Source organism: Caloenas nicobarica, chromosome 3 (assembly GCF_036013445.1).
Source record: "Caloenas nicobarica isolate bCalNic1 chromosome 3, bCalNic1.hap1, whole genome shotgun sequence".
NCBI classification, from domain to species: Eukaryota; Metazoa; Chordata; class Aves; order Columbiformes; family Columbidae; genus Caloenas; species Caloenas nicobarica.
Genome location: NC_088247.1, coordinates 113,362,897 through 113,387,825, shown reverse-complemented (window position 1 = coordinate 113,387,825; position 24,929 = coordinate 113,362,897). Strand labels below are relative to the sequence as shown.

General features: G+C 43.7%; 1 protein-coding gene across 4 annotated transcripts in view; it reads right to left on the bottom strand.

Moving 5' to 3' along the window:
• MEIS1 (Meis homeobox 1) overlaps positions 1 to 24,929 on the bottom strand; it is a 109,640-nt gene that overhangs the window by 27,785 nt on the left and 56,926 nt on the right. The gene's annotated exons all lie outside the window — the stretch shown is intronic.

Below are 24,929 nucleotides of genomic sequence, written 5' to 3'. Positions count from 1 at the left end.
TAGAGAGCAGCAGTCTTAATAAAAGCCCCTTTTAAATGCAGCCGAGCTAATTTTTAGCAAAACAAACAATAAGAGTTTTGTTTTGTTTTGTTTTGTTTTTAACCACCTTTGACTATAGCTGGTGGGTCAAGTCTCCAGTACGCACAGATGGAAAGCATCCAAATTTGTCTCTTAATGATATCCCTTGTCCAAATGTACTCCTTTCCTCAAATTTTCCACCCCAGGCTGGAAACACTGGATGCCAGGACAGTGACAGACGTAATCTTATCTGTAACCTGGTATCAATAACGCTCCCTCCCTCTCTGCCTTGCCCACCGCAGCAGTGCATCGTAATGGTGACACAAAAAAAATACTAAAATAATCCTACCCAGATCCTACTGCTGAGATAAAGGGAGGCAAACCCATCCCTTCTCACCCCCCCCAAATTACTAATTCCTCATGGTACTGAATCTCCTCGACACCGACACCGCCAACCAGCCCTATCTACAGCACGGAGGCAGAAACCATCTCCGACCAAAAGGTCGACGTTTCGTTATAAGGATGTCGTGGCAACCGTCCAGCGCCGCCCTTATCGCGGCAGTGCTGTCGCTTGGCTGACCGCACCGGGAGAACCATTTCGGAAGTCCTTTTATCCCCTTCCTCCAGCCCTCTGCCTCCTCCGGAGCTCAGCCTAATGCACCCAGGCGAGATGACCTTGAGCTAAACTCTGGTAGGTGATGGGAGAGAAACTACCCCCTTCTCCCCCACGCCCCCCAATGTACGCCCTCAGGAGTGTCTATCAACTGCTTTCTAACCTCAAAATAAAAAGACAAAACCCTCCAACGCTATGATTTTGTTGCTTCTGAAGAGCAACACAGCCTACGCCTAACTCAGCAACCAGAATAAAGCCCCAGGTTCAGCCCTCCAGTGACACTGCACATCGGTTTTATGCTGAGCTCTGAATCCTGGCTTTACCCAAACTTATCCAGGGTTCGCTAAGGCAGCGGCGCCGCGGTTTGGGTCTCTCCCCTTCCCTTACCTCCTCCTGGTTTGCGTTTGAACTGTTTACATTAGTGATCAAGTTGATATACGATAAATGATTTTTTTTTTAATATCCATAATGCTTTCCTATTGTTTCTCAGCTTTATGAATTAGTTTTACTGTTGCAGTGAATGCTTTTTTTGTCTCCTGACTGCACATTATCAAAGGGACACTTTGTGCCTGCCATTTGCATTACAAAGGCAGTGCATGGTGTAGCCTAAGAACAGAGCTTGAATTTATAGCAGTCAAGTCCTGGATCCTCACATATGCTGGCCTCCAAAAGAATAACAGGGGTTCCTGAATTTGCGAAGTAGCCAAAAAATGGTTGGATCACTATCCGTAAAGTCACAAGATTTCAACCTGCTTTTTTCATCGGCTACCGGCGTATTTAGAGCGAGCGATAAAGAGAACGCGCCGAGTCTCACTGCTTATTTTGCAGGCTGTGTGAATCGGTTTACAGACCATCCCTGCGACCTGCTTTATATTCAGGCGAGGCTGTAAAAAAGTTGCCAAGTCGAGGAGAGCTGCGCTGTGGGGGGAAAATCAACTCGGAAGCTGCAAACTCGATCCTGTTTATCCCACGGGACCGGCTTGCATGTTGGAGGAAACACTAAACACCAAGAAGGAAGCTGTTTTATTAGAAATGCATCTATGAGGCTGAGAGGAAAAACAGCCTGTGCAAAGTTTGCACAGTCTTTTCCTTGGCCAAGAGCACTGAGTTAGCCTGATAATGCTGTTGAAGTGTGAGCTGGCTTTGGCATTTAAAACTCTTTGTTGCGTTTTAGTGCAGCAAGAAAATGCAGTCCACGTGACATGGTCATGCTGCAGATAAAGCCAGCCTTTCCCTCTTTCAAAAGAAAATATTTCCTCAACTTACTATAATAGTTTAATATCCCCACAGTAAGATTTCTTTTTCGTAGCGTTACTGTTAATAAATCCCGGTGTGGCCAGAGTTATTGAACTGCCAACTATGAACGCAAAATCAACAGGTGTATTCGGTCCTGTTAAAAATGTATCAAAATACACAAGGTGACAAGATGCTGCATCCCCGTATTGCTACGGCGGAACCATATGCTGCTGCTCAACTTCTGCATCAGCCAAATTCTATGAGATGGGGCTCTGAGACACTTCCCACCACCTCCCTTACAAAAGGTTCTGCAGGCTGCTCTGGCAACCCTGCTAAAAAATAAAAGGCAAGGGAAGGAGGCAGAATCTGACTCTCCTAAGGCAAACACGGGGTGTCAAATACAGAGCCAATACCGCAGAAGTTTTAACATCTGAATGCGTGTTCGCAGCACAACCTGATTAAACAGGGGTTGGGTTGGTTTTGCAGGCAGGGGGGTGGAAGAGACATTTTATTTGCAGGGGCTTACAAGGGAGGGAAGAGGCACTGGCAACAGTGACAATTTTTAATGAAGGAGTTATGCTGGGGAAAAAAATATTCTATGCTTCTCTCTTTTTCCCATTTGCCCTTTTGTAAATAATTTTCTTGCAAGAGTTGTCTGTGAACAAGTTTTGGCACTCGCTAACATAAATATCCTTTCCAAGGCTGATGGAGCGACATGGTATGGCTCAGGATGCACTGCCAATACTTCTCTGGTGGCCCCATCAAATTATTCATAATGCGAGCACTCATTAAAGAAAAAAAGTTCAGATCATCCCTTGCACAGGATATTACAGAAGTCAGAAAATGGAAAAACCTTTTAACTCATCTAATCCATCCCCTGGCTGCTACAATATTATTCCTTCCATACCATATATTATTACCCACTGCCTTTTCCAGTTGAGCTTTAGCTAGCCCAAGCAATGGTGCTTCTGCTATTTCCTTTTGGAGACACTCTGATAGACCTCAGTGTTTGGAGCTTATTCTGGCTCCCACCAGCTTCCAGCTTAAGTCAAGTCTATGCAGACACTCCCACGCCATACCCGGCTAATTGAGCAGAGTTTTTCCCATGTTAAACATTCCTCTAGTGCCTGTATGTATATGCATACAGAAACACACACAGTGCTTGCACATACATGTTAACTTCTCTTAATACACTTAAGAAGTGATTTTTTTGCTCTAGTGCCGAGATTATTTGTGCTAATGCGACACGGGCGGTGTGCTTTCCCATCCTCTGCCCCGTTTTTCTTTATTAGTAGTAGCATTTGGCTCTAACACAGCCTGAAAATATCCAAGGACAGTGTAATTAAAAGAAAAATTGCATCCAAAAAGATCAGCAAAACTGTCTTCAGCACAGCACACGGCCGAAAACAATGAAATATTACATGCAAGTGACACTGAAGGAAGCGAGGAAATGCATTATCTGATTTCCAACCATGTTCCAGCTAAAATTCACATTTTTGAAACCCAGATTTTCAGTTAAGCTGGTGTCTTTATCAGGTGGCCGCGGAAAAGCAGGAAGGTGAACCCCAGCATTTCCTAGATGTGTGGCTTTTGGGAAGGAGTAAAAAAATCCCCGTCCCCAACACGCTAAAGGAAATCCTGATTACCTGATCGCTCCACAAAAGCGCTCCTGTTGTTTTCAGAGCCAGCCTACGACAGATTAGCTCAGGTAAAAATCTCCTAACCAGAAGCCTTTTCTCAGCAATAAGTCACCATCCTTATCTACCTTAAGTGACTTTCTAAATAGGTGGGCTCGGAAATAACTCTGCAATCGCTGGGAAACACCAGCGCCCATGGTTGTAATCCCACAGAGCTAAGCCAAAAGCTTTTATTTGTTCTTTCTGCTCTCTTTCTCAGGCTGCATTTGGTATGTCAGGAGCTCCCTCTGCAAGTAGGGGATAAAAACGCTCCCCTGCCCTATGCACCGGAGTGACCAGGGTGGTGGAGGGTCGCTGTATTCAGCCTAGTCCCTTATGTCGCCTATGAGCTTTAGGATGGAGCAGGAGCTTTAGGCAGGTTTCCTGGGGTGGTAGTACCCTTGGGAGCAGCTACCAAGGAATTTGGGAAGTCTCCTGCCAAGAGCCCAGCCACCTTTTCTCATGGAGGGACCAAGCAGTCGCATGAAGAGAGTTCAAGACAACCATCCCGTCAAGGTATCAATCTTCAATGCCAAGATGAGAGGCGTTTTACATTTTTACATGCAAACATTTTCTACTTAAAAAAAATAGAAACAAACAAACAAACAAACCCCAAACCAAAGCACCACCAAGGAAGGAAATGAAAATATAAAGCTGCTATTTTGCAACACTGCTTAGTTGGCATGGGAAGTCCTTGAACAGATGCCCCATCCACCATTAAATATTCACAACATATCCTTGTAAAAGAATAAAGCCCACTCAACTTATAAGCAAGAACACAATGTGTTCTTCATTAAAAAAAGATGCATTTAAAGATCCGGGAAGAAAAAAAACCGAGGAGGGAAAAGAAAAAAAAACCCAAGCCAGTAAAACATTGCCGTTCTTCGAAGAAGCAGAGACTCTTGGAAGTAGTGCGCATTCTCTGGCGTTAATTTTCCCACTTAAATTACAGTGATGCTGTAGCCTCATCTCATTAGAGATCATTGTCCCCAGTAGACAGTTGTGTTTATGGGGGATTCTTGCTGTTCCACACCTGCTGCTCAGGTTGCTATGTGATAAAGCCTGCATACAAACAGCAGTCTTGAGGTTGCTGGACTGCAACTGATGAGCCCAGGCTAATTCAGGGGTGATTATGTAGTTTACTGGACCACTAAACCTCTTTAAGCTTGTAATTACTGCCTATTTGAGTAAAGAACATTCAAAAGCAATTCACTGCATCATGCCTGCCACAGCTGGAAGCAGGCTGCCAGCAGTCTGCAGGGACATTAAAATCTACAGGGACGGGGATTTGAGCACAGCTCGTAGGCACTGACGGCGGCGGCAGCCAAGTGTGTTCACATTCCAGCTCACCTTTTCTGACCAGGCATACTATTAAAGGTGCAATGAAAACTATAGAAAAGCAATAAAGATGACAAATAACGGGACGTAATTGAAAGAACTGCATTTTAATGACTCTCGCCCTCTTCCCTTTCCCCTTGTATTGGAAAAAAAAAAAAATTAAGCCTTTTTGTCATGACAAGGGAAGGGAAAGAAAAGGCCTTTTGCAAAAGGTGAAATGTGCTATGTTGATGTGAGTGTTTCTCTTTTGAAAGTTAGGGGCTTTCCTCATGGTTGGAAGTTTTAAAAAAAGTTTTCTTGTAAAGCAAATGCAGACTAAGTCTTATTACGCATTTGGCAGCCATGATGATGCGGAGGCATCTTAATCACTGAATCTTGATTAAAAACCTCCTCACCGAGTCTTCCTGAAACCCCCCAAGAGAATCTCCAGATCTGGAACACATAGAAACCCCCTGTCTCACTGCTGCATCATCTACAAGCACCAGAAAATGCCCCAAACAACCACTCTGCAAAACAGCTCCACCACGGGCAGCTACACACAACTCAGGCACGGGTCCCTATTGTTGAGAAAAGGGTGGTTTCTTTTTTAATAGTAAACTTGTCTTTGATTCAATTTGACTTCTGAGTTTTGAACTACTCGAGTCCGCCTTTTCAAGTTTGCCCCGAGCAGGAATTTATTTAAAAAGGTACCTTGGTTTTTGTTAGTTTTTTTGGTTTTTTCATAATTAGCAGCCTTTGGGAGCGGGGTCTCGAGGAAGACGAGGGACCTATGACACAGGTGGAAAGGTTGGTAATGGGGATTTTTACACGTGAGTAAACTAAGGCCTGGAGAGGATCGCTCTGGAGAGGATTGCTTGGGAGAGAACGGTGCTGGCGAAACGGGGGAAAGTTGCCAAAGTCGCTGCTGAGCCCCAGCACTGCGTTGGCTTCACCGGGAGCTCCGAGGAGGTGGCAGCCCCTGCTCCTGTGGCTCAGGTTGAAGAGCTGGGTTCTCGGAGCCCCCCCTTCCTCCAGCTGCCCCACAAACGCCGTCTCCCTGCTATTATACTTCCATGTGTGAGGTCCGCCTCGATGTGCCTAACGAGCCGTCCCTATTAACTAACTGCATGAAATGTACTTTAAAGCCTTGCAGGACCGCTTGGAGATCCAGAATTCATCAGTGTCGTTTCCCTGTCCCGCTAACAACTGCTGGTGGGGGTGGGGAAAAGCAAAAAATAAACAAGGAAAATAAAATAAACCATTGATATTGATATAATTAATCCTGGACTGAAGGGAAATTTGGAGACGGGGTTACTTTCTCTCCTCATCTAATGAATTGCCTTGTTTTAAGAAAACATGGAGATCTCCTCTCTAGTAATAATCTCACTATGTATGTAGAGAAGGAAATAGAAAAAAACCCCTATGCATGCGTGAGCATGCCACTGTTAACAAACATCAGCTTTTAAAAGAGAATATAAAAGCATTCAGGAAGTTTATTCTTAAAAAGCATGTAAATTCCCAGCAACAACAATCCTCCGACTAACCCCATCCAAGCTCCAAAGAGCCACGGGTTTATATGTTATCCAGCCATCACTCTTATTAATATTCATTAGGCAGGTCTACTTGCATTTTCATAAGCTGTGAAGGTAGCAAAAGAAACAATCAGAATTCTTTAACACACAGGCATTATCAACTCAACATCTGCCAAACAGGAGCACATCGAGATCTGAGGTTGAAATTCAAATGCAATTTACCTGGGCTAGAACTGGGCTTCACTTCCCAACACCCAGAAAGCTATTTCAGGCACTCTCATTTTATTCATCCCAGCTTTTACATCCCAAATAAGTTCACTCTCTATTATTTTTACCTTTAAAATAAGAGTTCCTCATAAATTACCTCCTTCATTCCTTAGCTCTAATGAGTTCCCTTATGCTAAAATAGCCCAAGTTCAGTAAGACTGCATGTATGAATAATTGTCGTGGAGGAGTGAGTGCATCCGCCATAATAATGCAGCCAAGTTTTAACTCAGTAAACTTGACTAAGCAATTCTGTTTTCTGATTAGAGAATTCCTCTATCTACACCCATTTTGCATGTGAAATCTCTTTGACTGGCTACAGGCGGAGGGCCTGTGCAGAAATACAGACTTTCTGACCAGCCTGGGTTCAAATTTAACTCCGAGAGATGAACTAAGAAGTCTCCAAAAGAAAAAAACTGCTTTAATTAATTATTTACCTTACTTAGCAAAGAAACCTGTCTGATAATGCTAATGAATTTAAGAATGACATTTATATGTGCAAGGACATGCACCAAAAAAAGTGTTGATTTAGACCTCTCAAGAGCTGGCAAAAAGCACATCCCGATTCTTCCCCAAATCTCCAGATTTAACTCTAAATTAACATGGATTTGCCCACTAGTTCACCACATATTGATTCCTGTTCTTATAAAAACCTCATTAAAAAGGCTTGGATGGTCTCCAGGATGTGACTCTTCCCTCTTGTCAACCTGCTTGGACCAAGAGGGCTCCCACATAAAAAAATAACCTTTTCCCCGTCAAAGTCAATGCAGCTCTCCACCAATTTTGTCTGGTTTTCAAAAACCTCTAAAGACAAAACTGCGCCCTCCTTCACAGAGGGTTGGGAGGACTGAAGTTTGCATTTCAGTGGGAATTTTAATGGAGCGAGGCACTTCTCAGGGTTTGGTGTTGGCTGATGCTGGGGGCACGAGCCCTGAAAAAGCAAACTCGTTTGAGCCTGGGTAACTCTGGATATGGCGATGAGCTGCAGCAAACTCAACCAAAGTGTGGGGTTGCCAAAAGGATATGTCTTCATCTTTGTAAGGCGAGACCCTCAGTGGGCATCTTCTATGGGATGATGGATGGATGGATGGATGGATGAGGTCAGGACAGGGGTTTTTGGAAGGGGCTCTTTAAAAATCCACAAAAGAGTCAGCTACAAGAAGCCATTGCCCACCCCAACCCCAGCCTAAGCGTCCCCTCCATCTTCCCCTGCCTGGTCTCCTTCAAGGACCAAGCACATCAAGCACTACACACATGCAGATATCTCCATAGATACTACCATAAAAGAGACAATCAACATATTTGGCAGCAAAAGCACTGAGATGGCATGTAATTTTCAGCACATTTATGATGCGAGGGCCATTAATAATTCGCGAGGATAACAACACACAATCAACTAATTTTCTCAATACCAAACTCAAAATCTCCCTCTCTGCTTCTCCCTCCTTTCTGAATAAAACTCCACGTTTCTTTTAGAAAGACCTAAATGAAAGTAGCTAAAGACCAAAAAAATGTCACCACCACCAAGTCATAAAGAAAGAGAGACCAGGCACATTTGATCTTGTTCTATACATGAACCTGTCTGACTGCTCCAATTTAAAAAAAAAAAGTCACATTTATCATTTAGATGATATGAAATGATGAACTTGACTATTATATGCATATATTTTGTTTAATGGCTTCATTTATTTTAATAACAAAGAGAAACTAGATCTCTACAGATGAAAGCTTTATTTCATGGCTTCAGTGCAACTGGGATTTTTAAAATCTGTGATGTTAACCAAAATGTGATAATGGATGTTCTCAAGGGCCCTATTTTATAGCATTTTATGCAGAGCCAAACTATACGTGAGACATTACAAACATGATGTTTAGCCCTATTTTAAGAAAGTAGAACTGACTCCGGTGTCAGAGGCCCCTGTAATTGTTTTCCGTCTGCTTCTCGTTCCTCTGAACGTTTACTTGTGCAGCAAAGTCTGGCTGTAGAAACACCGTGACAAAGGCATTAGGTCTCTGAAGACTTGTTATAAAATTATATTGAAAGGTACTGTTTGTGAGATTATGGCTGCGAAGGGACAAGAGTGATCACAATGTAACTACTCTACCAACAGAAGGCTGCCTTGAAAGGTCTGTTGACATCCAGAAGAAGAGAGGCACAAAAAAAGATGTTAAAAACCCCAACAACAACAACAAAATCCAACTAATTCTGCTACTGTTTTTACGTCAGTTAATTCCCATGATAGAGGTAATCAGAAACACCTCATCAAACTTGATCACGTTCTCAATCCTTCTGAAGAACTTCTCACCTACTGCACTTTATTTTTACGTTAGCAGATTGAAAGCAGTTGTTTCAGACAATGGTGGCGCTCACGCATACGCAGCATTAAGGATGCTCTTGTTTAATACATTCTATACACGAATATACGTCTTCGTGCACACAGAGGTGTGTGTGCGCGTAGGTGAGTCCATGTAGTTTTGCAAACTACGCCTTCCACCCTCAAAAGCAGGGACTCGACCACTGTTTTTGGGAAAGCAGCCCAAGATGGCAGCTCATGATTAATGGCCATATCATCCCCTACTCGGCGGCGGCGAGGCCCCGGGTCTGATCTGCCAAACGTCCCCTTCGTCTGCAGCCGATCAGCAGATGTAAGCACATAGGCCCTGTCAGCTTGACATATCATTCCTACGACAATGTCAACGAGTATTAATGTTCAATTATCTGTCCTAGAAATAACCCTCGCCTTTACGCCTTGTGTAACTGGGCGCGTGGCACGGCGGTAATGCGAACGACAAGGGCAGAGATGCCCGCGCTCACCCGCTCGCTGTGAGTTGGCTTCCCAACATCGTGATGACATTGCCTCGCGGTAGCACGTGGACGCCTTCCCCCTCCTTCCTCTCCCCGGTTGTAGTGTTTGTGGTTTTTTTTTTTTTTTTGTGGAAGGACCTTTCTCTTCTTCTTCGCATGTTGCATGTCGCCCATCAGCACTATGAGATATGCTTGGAAAAGACGTATTTTGATCTCACGCCCATGCAGAACCACGAGGAGTTTGCTTGTTTGCTTTTACGGAGAGCCATTGGCCACCCATCACCTGGCAGCCTCTTTTTAGGTCCCATGCTTGGGTATATATATATCATTTACAATCAAACGCAAATGTCAACAGTGGCTTCTTCCAGGGCTGTACCAAGATCAATTCAACCTCCAACTGCAGGGCTGGAGTAATTTGTCCAAATGAAACATTACATCTTCCCTTTGTTAAAGCAAGTTAAAAATAAGAGCCTCAATAGAGAGATCATTTGAAGAACAAACACAAGCTCATTCCTGGCATCTTTTACTACTGTTCGAATCTTAAAATTATCGATCAGGCGAAATTCAAATAAGGCTCTTGGAGTAAAAAGCTTACCAAGTATTTCTTCTTTTAAATCAGCCTTATGGTCAAATTACTGCTTGTTCGAATAGGCTGTGATGGAGCTCGCAGGATTTTTTTTTTTTTTGTTACTATGGCACAGCTTCCTTGAACTAACATTCAAAGGTTATCGGCTGTAAGTTATGCTTGCTAAGTCTTCTTATACAACTCACAATCAGAGGGAGGGAGTGGGAGGAAGTGGTGTGATAACCAGTGCCAGCTTTGAGATAAAGCCCTCCACCTAATCTCTGTTTATTTAGACAACCATCTAACCGCAGCGTCGGGTGGAAAAACAAGCCAGGTGTAGGGCTAAGAGAATTTCTCCTGCCGTATTGTGACTGCATTAGATTTTGGGGCAAAGGGGAGCAGCGTCTTTTTTTTTTTTCCCCCCAAGATAACTCTGAAAATTTTAATAATTCTGAAGTTTGAGGTTTTGATACTTGGATTCGCTCAGCTGGCCAGGCTTTTTTGCTTTGTTTTGTTGGGAGAGGAGGTGATGGCAACAAAACACATTTTATTCTGTGCTTCTGTATTTCCGGAGGCTTTGGAGAAAAGGTTTGCCATAGCACATTTAAGAACGAAGATCCTGCATTGAAATATTTCCCAGCAGAGGGGATTCAGAGTGTTTGGAACAAATATTACACATTGCGGGAGCAACCTGGAGCAAACTGAGTAGCGTTTGATGAATATTTCACCCTAAAGAGCCGACAGTGGCTTGGGCACCCAGCACACCTCCGCAGCAGCGGTGCTGAAGCTGCTTTTCCAGTGCTAGAAGCTGCTTTTCCAGCACAGGTGCCAAAATAGAAAAGCTCTTGCAGGTCAAGCCACAAGAAGCAGCAGCACCATAAGGCGTCTGGCTGGAGGATATACTCACTGAGCCTCCCTCCAGCTTCAGCAGCAACATTAAACTGCAGTGGGAAGCCTGCACGTCAGCTGATGGCTCTATTTCTCCTGCCGTACGAGCCCAAAATTGCCTCCGACATATCCAAACTCATTTTTCCCCCTTTTCTTCCCCCTCTGATAATTCACCCCACCATTTACTCAATCATTTTAGGTAGAGAGAAGTGATGAATGTTGCTGAGTGCCAGTTTTTTTGGTGCAAGATGAATAACCCCAAGGAGCAACTTAGACGGAGTCCCAGGCTCCTGTCAGCCCTATAATTGATGATGTTTTCACTGTAAGGGGTGGGGACTGGGACACATTAAGGCTCAATAGGGGAAGTAAACGGAGTGAATTGACTCAGCAACTATGCCTTTTACCACGGCTTCTAATAAGGATAAACTGATTACTGCCAAATGTACTTTAACATCACAGGGAGGAGGGAAAAAACTAAATTGATCCGCTCCAAGGAAATAAATGCCATACCAGAAGTTTTTTTAAAAGTGAACTTTTACATTCAAAAGCGTAGAAGTGTCTTTCAGCAGCACATAGCTGCTTCTTTCCAAGTTGCCATTTGCCGCTAAACCAAAAACGAGTTTGCAGCCCTAAAATGCATCCTGAAGATGAATGCTGCAAACCGATTGCTACAAAGTCAACACACCTTTTTTTTTCTAATCCCGCTCTCAAATGACTTGGATAACAAAGAGGTGCACGGCGATGCTCGAGCTGTATTTCAAATTCTGACTTTATGTCAGCATCTTTTTACGGTGACTGGGAGAGCGGATGCTGCGCCCCTGCGCCAGGCGGCGGGGGAAGGCAAGCGGGCGGTCGCCCAGGTTGCCAGGGGTGACTACGGAGCTGACAACCCTGGGATCCAGCAAAACTCGCCCTGACTGATGGCTTCTGGGTTCCCGCTGACCTTTGAGCCCTTCTGGTTTGGCTGGGAACAAAAGAGCCTGTTCACTGGGGCCCCTCACACGTATATTTAACAAAAGCGGTCATCGCCTAAAGTCTGATTAATATGTTTGCTTTACGTGTGGCAGGAGGACGACCATGGCCATCCCGTGCCACCATGCAGGTAAGCGCCAGGCTGTAAAAACACAATATATCCTAGCTTGTGTGTCACACAAAATAGATCAAGAAAAGCCACCATGAGGCACATAAAAATGACTACAACAGGTAAAGACAATTTTTGTTGCCGATGCAGGAAGTTGCTGAGGCTGGCAATGGCACCAGGAGCAATTTCCCTGCATACCCTAAAACCTGCACGGAGTTTCTGTCATTAGAGATTTGGTGCAGCTCTGACACCGAGGGCCATCAGCAGCATGAACACGCTGCCAAAAAGATGCTGCCGGCTACGGCAACCATGGAGGATGCTGTCCGACCCTTAGCGGCAACTTTCATCACTGCGTATTGTCACCATAGCAATGCAGCTGGATGCAGGAAAATGACAAGGCTCTGTCATCACTCAGCCCCGGCCTGACAGCCTTCAGCACCAGTCGCTCTCATCTAGTCTAAATACACAAATACATCCTCAACGGGCCCAAAAGTAATAATCTGCCCTTCTGCAATGTCATCGTTTTGCCAGCGCTTCCAGTAGTGGTATGCAGCCCTTATACCCCGTGGAGATGCTTCGCTTTATTCCCCGGTGAGTTTTCATGCTTTAGGGAAAGGGAAGAGAAAAGCCAGGAAGCGGGGAGTCAGAAAGGAGATAGCAGTACCCAAACCTCAAATATCAGAGATAATCAAGAAACAAAGGGAAAGGGAAAAGGGAAAAGGGAAAAAGGGAAAGGGAAAGCAAAAAGGGAAAAATGAAAAGAGGAAAAGGGAAAAAGGAAAAAGGAAAAAAGGAAAAAGGAAAAAGGAAAAAAGAGGAAAACGGAGAAGGGGAGAAGGGGAGAAGGGCAAAGGGGGAAAGAAGGGAAAGGGAAAGGGAAAGGGAAAAGGAAAAGGAAAAGGAAAGGGAAAAGGAAAGGGAAAAGGAAAGGGAAAAGGAAAGGGAAAAGGAAAGGGAAAAGGAAAGGGAAAAGGAAAGGGAAAAGGAAAGGGAAAAGGAAAGGGAAAAGGAAAGGGAAAAGGAAAGGGAAAAGGAAAGGGAAAAGGAAAGGGAAAGGGAAAGGGAAAGGGAAAGGAAAAGGAAAAGGAAAAGGGAAAGGGAAAGGGAAAGGAAAAGGGGAAAAGGGGAAAAGGAAAATCTGTTGCACAAAGAGCAGTAAAACATAAGAATTTTTTGCTTGAAAGGAATACGGTGACACTTTCCATGCAAGGGCGTCAGCAAGGAATAGGAATGTTATTGTGAAAGTCTAAAGCTCCCTTTTAATATTAAACACAGTCATTGTATATAAATTGCATCCGCTGCTCCCTTCACAGAAACAGGCGTGTTTGGGGTGAAGTCAGGATAACTGGCAAGGTACACCGGGCTGTCATCGACAGCAAACACGCTGCTCTGCCTTCCCACCAACACCGAAATCAGGGGTCCCAGCTATTTTCACTGTCCTCCTGCCAGAGATGCCACGAAGAGACACTTGGTCTACTTCTCTCACTGCCTTGGTGGAAGTATGGTGAGAAACGACAGAAATCAGAGGTGGCAAACACCACCTCATGTAGAGCTCATCTGCCTTGTTGGATTAATCACGATGTCTCTATTTTGGGAGAATTTCTGCACGGGGTCAGTTTTTACTCATCCCACCCATGCAAGTCGCCCTTTCCAATCGTGGTGCGTACAGAAGATGGAGAGAAAAATTTGGCGCAGTGGTTACCTTACTTAGCCTATCTCGACCACGCACTTCGTATTTTACTTTGTGTTTAGTCATACAGAATAACCCGATTTAACAGCGATCCTATGTATCACGCAAGCCCCCTCACCATTTAGAAAGCTGCCTTTTAATGATATTTAATTTAGACTCGCTTATATGCTACATTTGCTAGTGAATACAGTCGCCACATGGCTCTTATTTAACATGTTCGCCGTATCCCCGTAGCATGCAGCACGCTCACTGGTCCACGGCAGCCCTGGAAAGACAATTCACTGCTTGAACATTTTTAAACCTGATTTACCGTTCCAGAGAAACAACTACGCAACTAATCTTCCAGGACGGATGTAACGCTGAAGAACAACTAAACTGAAACGTATAAATTCCATATATACTTAAAAATATTATTGTCTGTAATTTAATATAACAATATTTCTAGGCCTATAACCTTGCACGCAGAGGCAATTTCCCAAGCATTAATACTTAAATGGGTCATATGCACCACATCTGTCATTCTGTCCTGAAGTCTATGAGGCACAACCAAGACTCTGCAAGCCTATTGATTTTTCTAGCATTTGCTTTAATTTACTTAACCATTGAGAAATCCATCAGTACATAAAGGGCAACTGTCCATTACTGCCTCATTTGCAGACATTCTCTCCCCTCATTTTTTTTAGTAAATATTTCCCCTTAAATCGCTGTGTGTTTACAGTGTAAAAATGAATCCGGAAAGTGCTCACACCTGTTTCTGTTCAGTAACTGCTGCACTGAGGTATATGTAATGTGCTTAAAGATAGAATAAATATCTAGACATTATTACATCTGTGTGCAAAGGGTGGTAAATTAGATCCTAATTACATTAACAGGGATTCTGCCTCCCAGCTTAAATTTTACATGAGCACTCTGTAAAAATCCAAAAGCTCTGCTGTGGTTTCTTTACGAGCTGGTGATTACAGCTACTTCCTATGCGGTCACTAAATATTCTGTTTACAAATAAATGAAGAAGCTTTGAGCCAACTTGCCAGGGTAATAATCCACGTTGCTGTTGTTTTTTCTTTTTTTTTTTAATCCTCTAGCAAACCTTTACCACATAAGCATGGCAACAATCAGAAGCCCTGGCTTCATCTAATTACTCTATCACATAATTTCACAAATTGCCTTTTCACTGGGGAGCCAAGTGCAAAACACGCTCACAGTGGGATTTCAGGCAGCAGCTTTCATTTACTACTCATTTCTTGTTAAATTAAACACAAAAACACCAGTTGTGCGAAAGAAGTCAAAAAGAATGCTTGCAAATGAGCCAGACAAGTGTATCTTATATTTATACCACTCGCACAAAATAGCTCATTGGCAAGCTGGATTTTTAATGGCACCATTATCGCCTTTAACCCTTTTAAAGCCCAGTGCCAGGCTGGTAACGGGATCATCCCAACCAAACTCAACCCGGTGAAACGGCACCAGGCAGCACATCAGCTTTATTAGCCAACACGCCATTCTCTCGTTAATAACCGGCGAGATGTGGCGGCGTGCCCCGACTTTGCCTCCACGTAACCCCTCCATCTTCCAGGGGGTTTAACGGGGAAAAACAATCCCGGGCAGAATTTGGCCTGCGAATTCCTGGGTATTACACCCAGCTAATGCAAGGGAAGGACACTCCTACAAATACATCAAGTGGGATTTGTAAGCGCAATTCCTATTTCATCCTGGCACGGCCCAGTGAGGCGCAGGGGAGCCGGTGGGACTTGAGGGCAGAGGGACCTGGAGGCCCAGACCCCTGCTAATTATCTGAGCGCTAACAAGGCAGGATTTCAAGCTGCCGCCGAGGAACACAAATTATTTTGAAAATAATTGCAGCCAGTGTACCACCGCCAGTGGAAGTGAACCAGAGGTTATGCCGCTCTAAGATGACATTTTTTACATCAACAAGTACAAAACTAAAACACGGCCATTAGTAATTAAAGCTGCTCCTTTTGTAGCACCAGAGCCAGTAGGTCAGGTACCGTTTTACATCAGACACCAAGCCTTGATGGCTGTAGATTTGCCAGCATTATCTGCACAGGGAGAAAAAAAAACCCAACAAAACATTAGCAGCAGCTGTCTGTGTGCCTCAACATTGAAAATCCTATTCATACAGACAGGTGGAGTAATTTAAAAGCCAATGTGGTGCAATTTTGATGCAACTAATGCCACTGTTTACTAAAATGCTGTTATTACTGCTGTTTATGAAAACATTACTAAAATTGCATTTTATTCATAAGAATCCTAAGATTCAGGTTATTAGCAGTTTCAAAATTATTCTGTCCCCAACTGTAGTTTACAACGCTCTGGGGTTTACAACCTGCTGCACTGATGGACCCACACTTGGGTTTCAACAACAAAATCAAGGGTTTATCCTCTTTGTCTTCCCCATGCAAGCACAGTGCAACTCCTGGATGAGCACAAAATCCACGGCAAATAAGCAGAATTCTACCAAGAAATCTAATAATTAGTCAGATTCATCTAACGTGGAATTTACTTTCCCAAAAATACCACTAGGTACCTCAAAAGCTCTGGCTGACATGAATGAAGGTGGTCTAGGAAGAAGAGTTTCACTTCAAAGCTGACTTTAGGTAATGAATAGTGCAGGCCATCTCAGGCAGAGTCCCATCATTCCTCCTCTGACTTCAAAGAAAGTTCATGGAAAACATATTTATACCATGAGCAGACCCTTGGGTTTACTACTGTGACTATACTGACATTTAGTGCCACTAATGTGACCACCTCACTTTTTGCATCACTAATACAGAGCATCATAGCGGGAACGACTTGGTGGCTTCTTGATGGTTGGTTTGTTTGTTTGTTTATTTTTTGTTTTTAAACATATTTCCAAAATGCCTCATGCTGTACAGGCTGGATTAGAAAAGGTCGACCAGTAGCCAAGAAAGGAATATTCATGCTCTCCCTAAAGTCTGAGAAGTGTTTTCTGGGTGGAAGTTTCTGGTTCATAAAGCAGAAGATGCAGTGGCAAGGCTCCTAGAGCTCGCTTTATTAAAATGATGGCCCACCACTGAAGTGAAACAAGTACCCTACTAAATACTATGGGTCTAAATCAGGCAATGATGCAAAAGGCAAGGTAAATTAGATAACTACATATTAACTTAAAGTCTTTTCTGCCTACTTACCTTCTCTCTACACATATATTTAGCATTGCTGCAGCTTACAGGATGAGGAAATGGACGTTCAAACGTGAGTCTGATCAATATGTTTGCTCATATGTTGAGATATGGATGTTCAGCTGAGCACTTTAGGGGAAAAGATGGCATTGCCCATGGAAATTCTTAGCTTTCCATCAACAAAAAAAATTCCCTTCCACAAGAAAACTTTTCTGTGGGTGATTTTGATGGGCAGACAGCCAACATAACTAGTTAATACTAGGAAATGGGGCTTCTTGAATATACGCAACGAGAAAAAAAAGCTTCTGTGTAGCTGAAGGCAAATGCATTAAAAGAGAAACAAAACTTTTTAGACGGGTAAAAAAATCCCCTCACTTCTCTCGCCTGTCCTGGAGCAACAAACAGGCTAAATTCACTGCAATACGCTGTTGTGTTTCATTCAGACAAGGGTTAAGTTCACGCACGCAGATGTAGGACACTCTACGCCAGAGCACGGGAATGCATCTGAGATAACTTGGTGTACCACTTCCAAATGTGACCCTGTTTGAAAGGCAGCTTATCTTACACCGCAGATTAACACATCTCATCAGATATGCGCCCAACTGGTTTGGTGCCTCATATTTTGGCACTTCACCTGATCTGATTAAGTCACTCGCTAGCTTACACTAGTGCGCCGTGAAACTCCTTCAAGAGTTAGGAGATTGCCAATAAAAAAATAACACTGGCACTTATATACATAAGCATATCTGAGAATCAACATAGGCCCTTTTGTAGCAACTGTGTTAGAGGACAAGCTAAACAAACAACTAATAATGAACAACTGAGCCCATGAATTTATCCTCATTTCCTGCTCACCCACTGCTTGCCAAGATACTGCTGCTGCCTTTGGTGTACTTAGTATTGCAATTTATTTGCCAAAATATTTCCGTGGATACTTTCAGATTTACAAATCGGTGGTCAGACTTTTCCCTCCTCCTCTCCCCCTTCAAAACGTGATACTTGAATTTCGGATGCCTGCTTTGACTGCAGAAAGACAGTACGTCATGTAACACATTTCTGTGCCTTGACTGGAGCAGGCTAATTTCAAAAAATGAAGTTGCGCATGCAAAATATCACAGCTGCAGATGTAAAAAGAAAGGAGAGGGTGGAGAAAAAAAGCCAAGAATCTACTGTTGACTTAAAAAATCTTATTACTGCAAACATTCTTGCTGGTAAACTCATTTCCCAGGATATTTATGCAAACAAAAGGAGTTCTAGTACAACCAGAGCAAGTGTAATTTAACATATGAATTAATGTTTATCATGTTTCAACTTTTCAGTATTCCCTTGCTTCTACTCAGATGTGAAATTCTTCTGGTGTGTAAATACCAAAGTAGTTTCAGCAGCTTCCAAATAATTCAGATTCTTTAATGTGCTGGTGGCTTCCACATTGGTACAACAGTGCTTCCAAAATGGAAACTGGGGGAAAGTGGGAAAAAGATAAGACAGCCCTTTGGGAATAGACACTCTCTCTAAAATCTCGCCCAGGCTATTGGCTACCTTCTGATTTCAACCAAAATACTTCCCTGGATCACTGTTATTCCTGAGACCTGTGAGGATCTCGGGATGAGATGCTTTGCACCATATAGTTTAAGACAACACAATGGTTGTCTTCATCAGAAATGAGACTGAATCACAGATCTGAAAAAACAGATGTTGTAACCACACCAATCTTCAGAACAAGAGAATAGCCTATAAAAGGAATCCGGTTTCCTTGAACCAGTTCACTAAAGCACCCTATATTTTTCCCTTCTGGTCCGAAACTAAAGGTTTGTAGCATAGCCCAGAGCTGGCAACTTAAATAATCTATAGGACAGCACAAGATCTCAGTACATGAGACATGAGCTTTCCAAGAAATCATGAAATCAGACCAACAGCAGCATTGCCAAGGGTATCACCCAAAACACAACAGCTTTCTTTAAAAACGGCAACACTCACCCATGTTAGAAAATGGACCAACCCTTGGAGGCTGAAGAGCAGGTCAAAGCAACAAATTTGAGGACGACTAAAGAAAATGCAGAAGGTTTTGACAGTCAGTGTCCTCCATCAAACTCTGGGAGGGCTGAAGGGTTAAGAAGTTAATTCAAAACAAGTTACCTAAATCCTGTTAGTCCTCCTTTCTGTAGCGCTCAATTCAATTCTGACAGAGTCTTGGAATAATTATCTTCTCCCATAATAACATTTCCCATTTTCTTGCTCCTGTTGAAGATGACTGCCACAGCACCTCCACCAGCAGAAGGGAACTGAGGACCCTCATTGTGGGTTACTTGCACCAACCTGCCATGGATGCAGGAGGATCCCCGGCTCCCACCTTCCCAGCCGAGGGAATGATGGTGCATGGGTGACCAAAGGCAAGCTAAAAATGCCTGGCTTTGCACCGGAATTTGGGACAGCTGGCACTAAGAAGCCTCGCACATGTGGAAGAAAGTTTTTTACAGCTTTGCCCACGACGAAATCAAGTGAAAGAGGAGACTTGCGTATGCGGGATGAAGAGGGGGAACGCCCCCCTCGCCGCTCCATTCTGAGTCAAATATATGGAAATATGAGCCCTGTTACACAGATGAGCTCCAGGAGCCCTCTGGCATTTTGCAGAGCAAGTATCAGTCGGTGCAGGATGCAGACTCACTGTAAGTTGGACTTTCGGGGGGGGATTGCTTTGTTTCAATGACTCCGAACCCTCTCAAGAGTAGAGCAAAGGAAATCCTCGCTGGCTTTAGCCAATTATTTCCCCTTTTTATATTTCCAGCAGCCTAATTTTGTACTCATCTGCCCTCTTGCTATACCCCTTTTTCCAAACCCAAACAAGCATCCCGCTTGGAGTTCAGGCAGGCAGCCAAATTAACCCCACACTCCTCCTCCCAAGGAGATACCTCATAAAAACAGAGGGATAAAAGAAGATCTGAAATCTATTTGCTTTAACCTTAAAAAGTTGCTAGCCTGTAAAATATTCATACGTGAACAAAACTTACAGAATTAAGCAGTGTAGTAGTATTTTTCTATCAGAATAACATCCTCGAAGCAATGGGGGCTGTTTTTCTGAGCTAGATCCTGATATGAAGTCCCTCCTTTAAATATCCGTCTCCAAATATTCTTTTATACAAATAGCAGCTTTGCTAAATTGACTGCATATTGCTTATTATAACTTTTCTTGTTTAATAGAATGGAATAAAGCAATCAATAAAGATTCAAAATCCACATACATAATAGAAAGAAAACATTTCACTTTTACAGCAAAGTCAACATGTTTCAGCTGTGTCTTTTACTTTCTGCTCAGCCTCTCATTTCAGTAAGATTTTACTTCCTAAGGAAATTGTTTTAAAAGCAGTTAAAAATAATGATTAAATTATGGGATTTACATGAAAGAAATCCTTGGCCCATTCATTTTTTAAAATCATGGTAATTTGTTTTTTAAAAGGTGTTTGAAGTCCTTGAATCTACCTCTTGGCACCATTAAAAAAAAAAAGTAGTTTATAGTCCCCTAATGTGCTTAAATAAAGCCTTCAATAGTTTAAATTGTTATTAAACATCTTTTGGGATTATAATTTTATGGCTTTTTTTGCCTGATTAGATGATGAACGTGAAGATCATCAAATACTCATCATATAACAAACCAATTACATCGTATAATCCCCAAAATGAGGTTTGAAACCCAACATTTTAAATTAAGCTGGATTTAAAGGATGCAGAGAATTCACAGAAATGAAACACTTGAAAAGACACCCCCCCAAACTCCCTTCTTCTAGTTTTGAACCAAAAGGTACCGCTGCTTGGACAAAAGCACAGTATGGGTTGAAGCCGAAACTAATCCTGTTGCCACAATTAAATTTACAGAGATCTGGTTGTAGGCAAGATTCTTTTTTCCTTCCTCCAAGCTTTTCCCTTATTTTGCAATCCCTGCTGAGGGCTATACATTACAGTGAGATCTGCTTGAAAAACGGTGGTGAGATATGATCCCTGCATGTTAAGTGATCCAAGGAGCAAAAATAATAATAATTGTAATAATAGCAGTAATAACAACAAAAGAGAAGGCCTGTAAACTGTTGCCAGGCTGTGGCACACCCAGAAATTATCCTTAGGGCAACTTTCCGGAGCCCAGCTCCAGCACCAGGCTGGTTCGCCTCAGTCCCTCCTCGAGACCCTGCCATGGCATTCGACGTTCGTCTGACGCCACAAACCTCCCCTCATTTTTGGTTCCACTTTTGTACTTTAGGGATGTCCTCACCTCTTCACAAAAGTATTAGTAGCCTTATTTATTGATGTTTTTTCCAAAGAGTAACAGGACATGCCTTCCAATTGAAATTTCTAGCAAAATCCTAAGAACAGATTTCACAAACCTCAAAATTTACCGGCTGCTGTCATAACCTACCATCAAAAATTTCAACAAGCTCCACAGCTAACTAATGGCCAACCTGGGCAGCTCTTCCAACCCAGAGATTTAATCCAAATTAAGTCAGAATAGCAAATAGTTAAAAATTAATCCTGCAAAGTCCCGTGTATAAGTCTGATCACTGTTTTAACTATTGTTTTAGCTGATTTTTTTGTTGTTGTTGTTATTATTCCAAGGGGAAGAAAAAGAAAAAAAAAGGCAATTTGGATGAATTTATCCCCTGAAGTGTTTCAGAGCATACTGCCTGCATCCGCAGAGGACAGCACTTGCCTACCCTTTGGGCATATGTCAACTCAGTTCTGCACATCAGTCAAAATAATGGGGGGCGGGCTGCAGCCTGACACTGAACGGGAACTATTGCCCGAACACTTCAACAACTGGAGAGGTTATAGCCTTGCATTTGATTTTTTTCTTCAATAAAGCAAAAAAGAATTTCCTCCTAAGTGAGAAATGAGAAGTACGGGACAAACCATAGGAAATGAAGTCAGTACACAGAGAAAGACTTTATACTCTTGGAGATGGAATAACTGCATAGAAGGAATTAAACCAGCCTATACACTTTTAAAAGATTATTAGTTCAACATTTATTTTAAATCTTTCCAACCATTAATCATTAGTATGACAGACACAGCAATTACTGTCTATTTTGTTTAATTCCATGCCACTGATGTGTATTAATATTACAATTGTGAGGGAAAAAAGTTGTCTTTGAAAAGGAGGGCTTCCAACTAACACCCCAATTAGGAAGCACCAGCAGTTAAGGGGATGCTGGATTTCACGCTTAATCACTGCTCGTTTCTTCCCTGCCATTTTCCAGATGGGAAAGTGAAGGTGGGTTAAGCACTGAGGCCAAAAGGGAGGTATCGCCTGTCCTGACCTGTCCCCTGCCTGAACAGCACTCCCTATTTATCTCTCCTCACCTCCCGCTTTAGGGAGGACCTTGTGTCCACCCTAGGGAAGACCAAGTTCCTGAATAATAAATAAATGATGTGGGATCTCTAGCTTCCTCAGCTGATGACTCCTCAGGATGGCCTCCCTCCTGCAGCAAGGAGCCCAGCCAGGGACACTGTGGTGCCCATGTGTAGGGTCATAAGAGCAGTCATGAGGCCCAGGCACTCTCAAAAATGAACGGGAGTCTTAATTCCTCCAGTCTCTCACCTCCTTACTCCTCAGCTCTGACTGTAGCCATGATTTGGGCCTAGGTGTTTTTGCAGAGAGGACAGCACCCCAAGCAGCTTGCTCAACATGTTATAGTGCTCTAGCACTAGCTGTTGGGTTGATTCTTCCCGTGTTACCAACGTGCTTGCCTGGAGGACGTCTTCCTCCACACACAAGACCCACTGCCCTTCTGGGTGTATGAGTTCTCTGGTGCCTTCTCACTCCAGCAAGTGCACTCCCAACTGAAACACTATTTGGAAGAGCCTACATGTTGTCCAAATATTTTAATTTGGGGAAACCGTCCATGACCCCACCTAGAGTCAGTTTAAAAGTCCTGTCCCAAGGTCCTAGCTGGAGAAGGCTGGACTGAGCAAACCAATTCTGCTTTACTGAACTGATCAGACAAGCCTGGAGCTACCCTGATGCTGCCAGAAGAGAAAGCTGCCCTGCAATAAATCTGCACAATTCACCTGCCTGGGCTGGATCTGCACAAGTGGTAGTGGATTTTCAAAGCAAGTGTTAAGTCAGTGCTGCGAGGTAGAAAATACAGCAGCTTCATTGCATCGGTCTTGAGAGGGTTCTTTCTGCATTTGAGCCTTCAGAAGAAGAGGCCACCTTACAAGCAGATACCCAGTTCATGTTTCCCAGAGGCAGCTCTGCAGCAAGCTCCACAGGCACTCTCATTTTCTCTTTTGCACACCATTACCGCACAGCAGAAGAGTGAAAAGCCACTTGCACCCTATACCTAATCTAGATGCAACAGTGACAGGGTCCATTCTTGGGTCCTGAGACTGTGCATGAAGCCAGATGCAGGGCCAGGTCAAGCCCATGTAGCTAAACCCTCACCACAGAGGGGGTCCTGCCATGAGGTTTTTTGAGAGTCGCCCCTGCTCTCTTCTGCCGTACTCTCAGGAATGGGTTTAGAGGGTGGTAGCCGGCCCGGGCTAAAAGCATGCTAGTGACTGCGTAAGCAATTTAACAGGATAGACCATCACGTTCCTGTGCCCAGGCCTGGGTGATGTTAATTTACTAGCACAAACACAGCAACAGGCCACTTTGAGGAAAAAACACTAATATTATTAATAATAGTAACATATCCTACTTAATTCTTAATTCCTCAACTGGGAGCTATGGGGACTGACACGCAGTTGCTCAGTGTCCCCTGGTGTGTCTTGTCCTGACTGCATGGCTTCCAGGTCATCTCCTTAATCCAGAACCTAAACCAGCTGCATCAGGCTGGTGTGAGCATCACTGCCAGCACAGCATCCCTGGACCGTTTTGGAGGCAGATGTCCTTAACCTCAAAACTACCTGCAGAGACACATCAGGCTGTCAGCTGTTCTTGGGCGAGGAAACCTAGAATCAGGGAGCCACCAAAACCAAACGGGACCTCAGCGTTTGGGAGCCATGTGCCCAATGCACCAGGGACAGGGCTAAAGAGCTGGCAAAGCTGGGGCACAGCTGACATAGAGCCTGCCAGAGAGAGAGATTAACTTGGAGATATCCGAGGCCCTCTCCGGCCTCGGAGGAGGAGTGCTCCAGTACGAAGGTTCATTCATAGCAACCCCGGGCTGCGCGGGGCAGGATTCCCAGCCTGATCCCCGTGCTGACAAGAGTCACGGCAGATATCTGGTTTCTTTGGCTCAGCAGGGGATGGAGGGGTGATGTGCGTGAGCGCTTCCTCCAGTTTACGACTATACCATTGGCAGGGCTCCCACCGGGACTGGGCAAGCTGGCCGGCTTCTGGTTTCACCCTGACCCTAACTACAGGCAGAAGAGAGAGTCAACTGCTGGGATTAGAGGCTAGAGCCGTTCTTCACTACTGCCCGCAGACCCCTGGTACCCCTTGCCTGGCCCTTAATCCTCCTGGCACAGAAAAGCGCAGACAGACAACCCAAGGCCAAAGGCCCACGTGCCCACAGTGGATGAAACACAGTGACAGACCACCACAGTTTGACGAAAAAGAATGGCATTAACAACACTGTTCTAAATGCGAACATTATAAAAGTGTGGTACACAATATAAACTCTTGAAAGAAGCTCCAGCATCCAGATTAACCCCACACACCTGTCCAGAGTTTTGATTTCTAATCCCAGGAATAAAAAAAATACAGGTAGCTGTGGCAACATAAATAGCTGCGCATCCCCCCACTCCTTCATAACGTTAAATACAGGGGTAACTTACACTCTGGGAATGAGAACATCCCAAAGAAAAAATTATACTTTGCTGTTAAACCAGATACATTCAGACCTTTCATCATGAAGCTTCTCATGATCTCTGACAAACATCTGAATAAGGTCTTTGTTTGCTTTTTGCTTTGTTTTTAATCTCCCCAGTTATTTTCCGCAGTTCTCCAGAGCACAGAACCACGGGCTGAACGCTGCTCTCTGCTCCGAAGCAGCGATTCCCACGTCAGCTAAGGGGAGCTGCAGCTGTGCGAGCAGCGGGGCAGGACAGGTCTCCGAGGTTATTAGTATAAGCTTAGTCACACTTTGCGGTGAC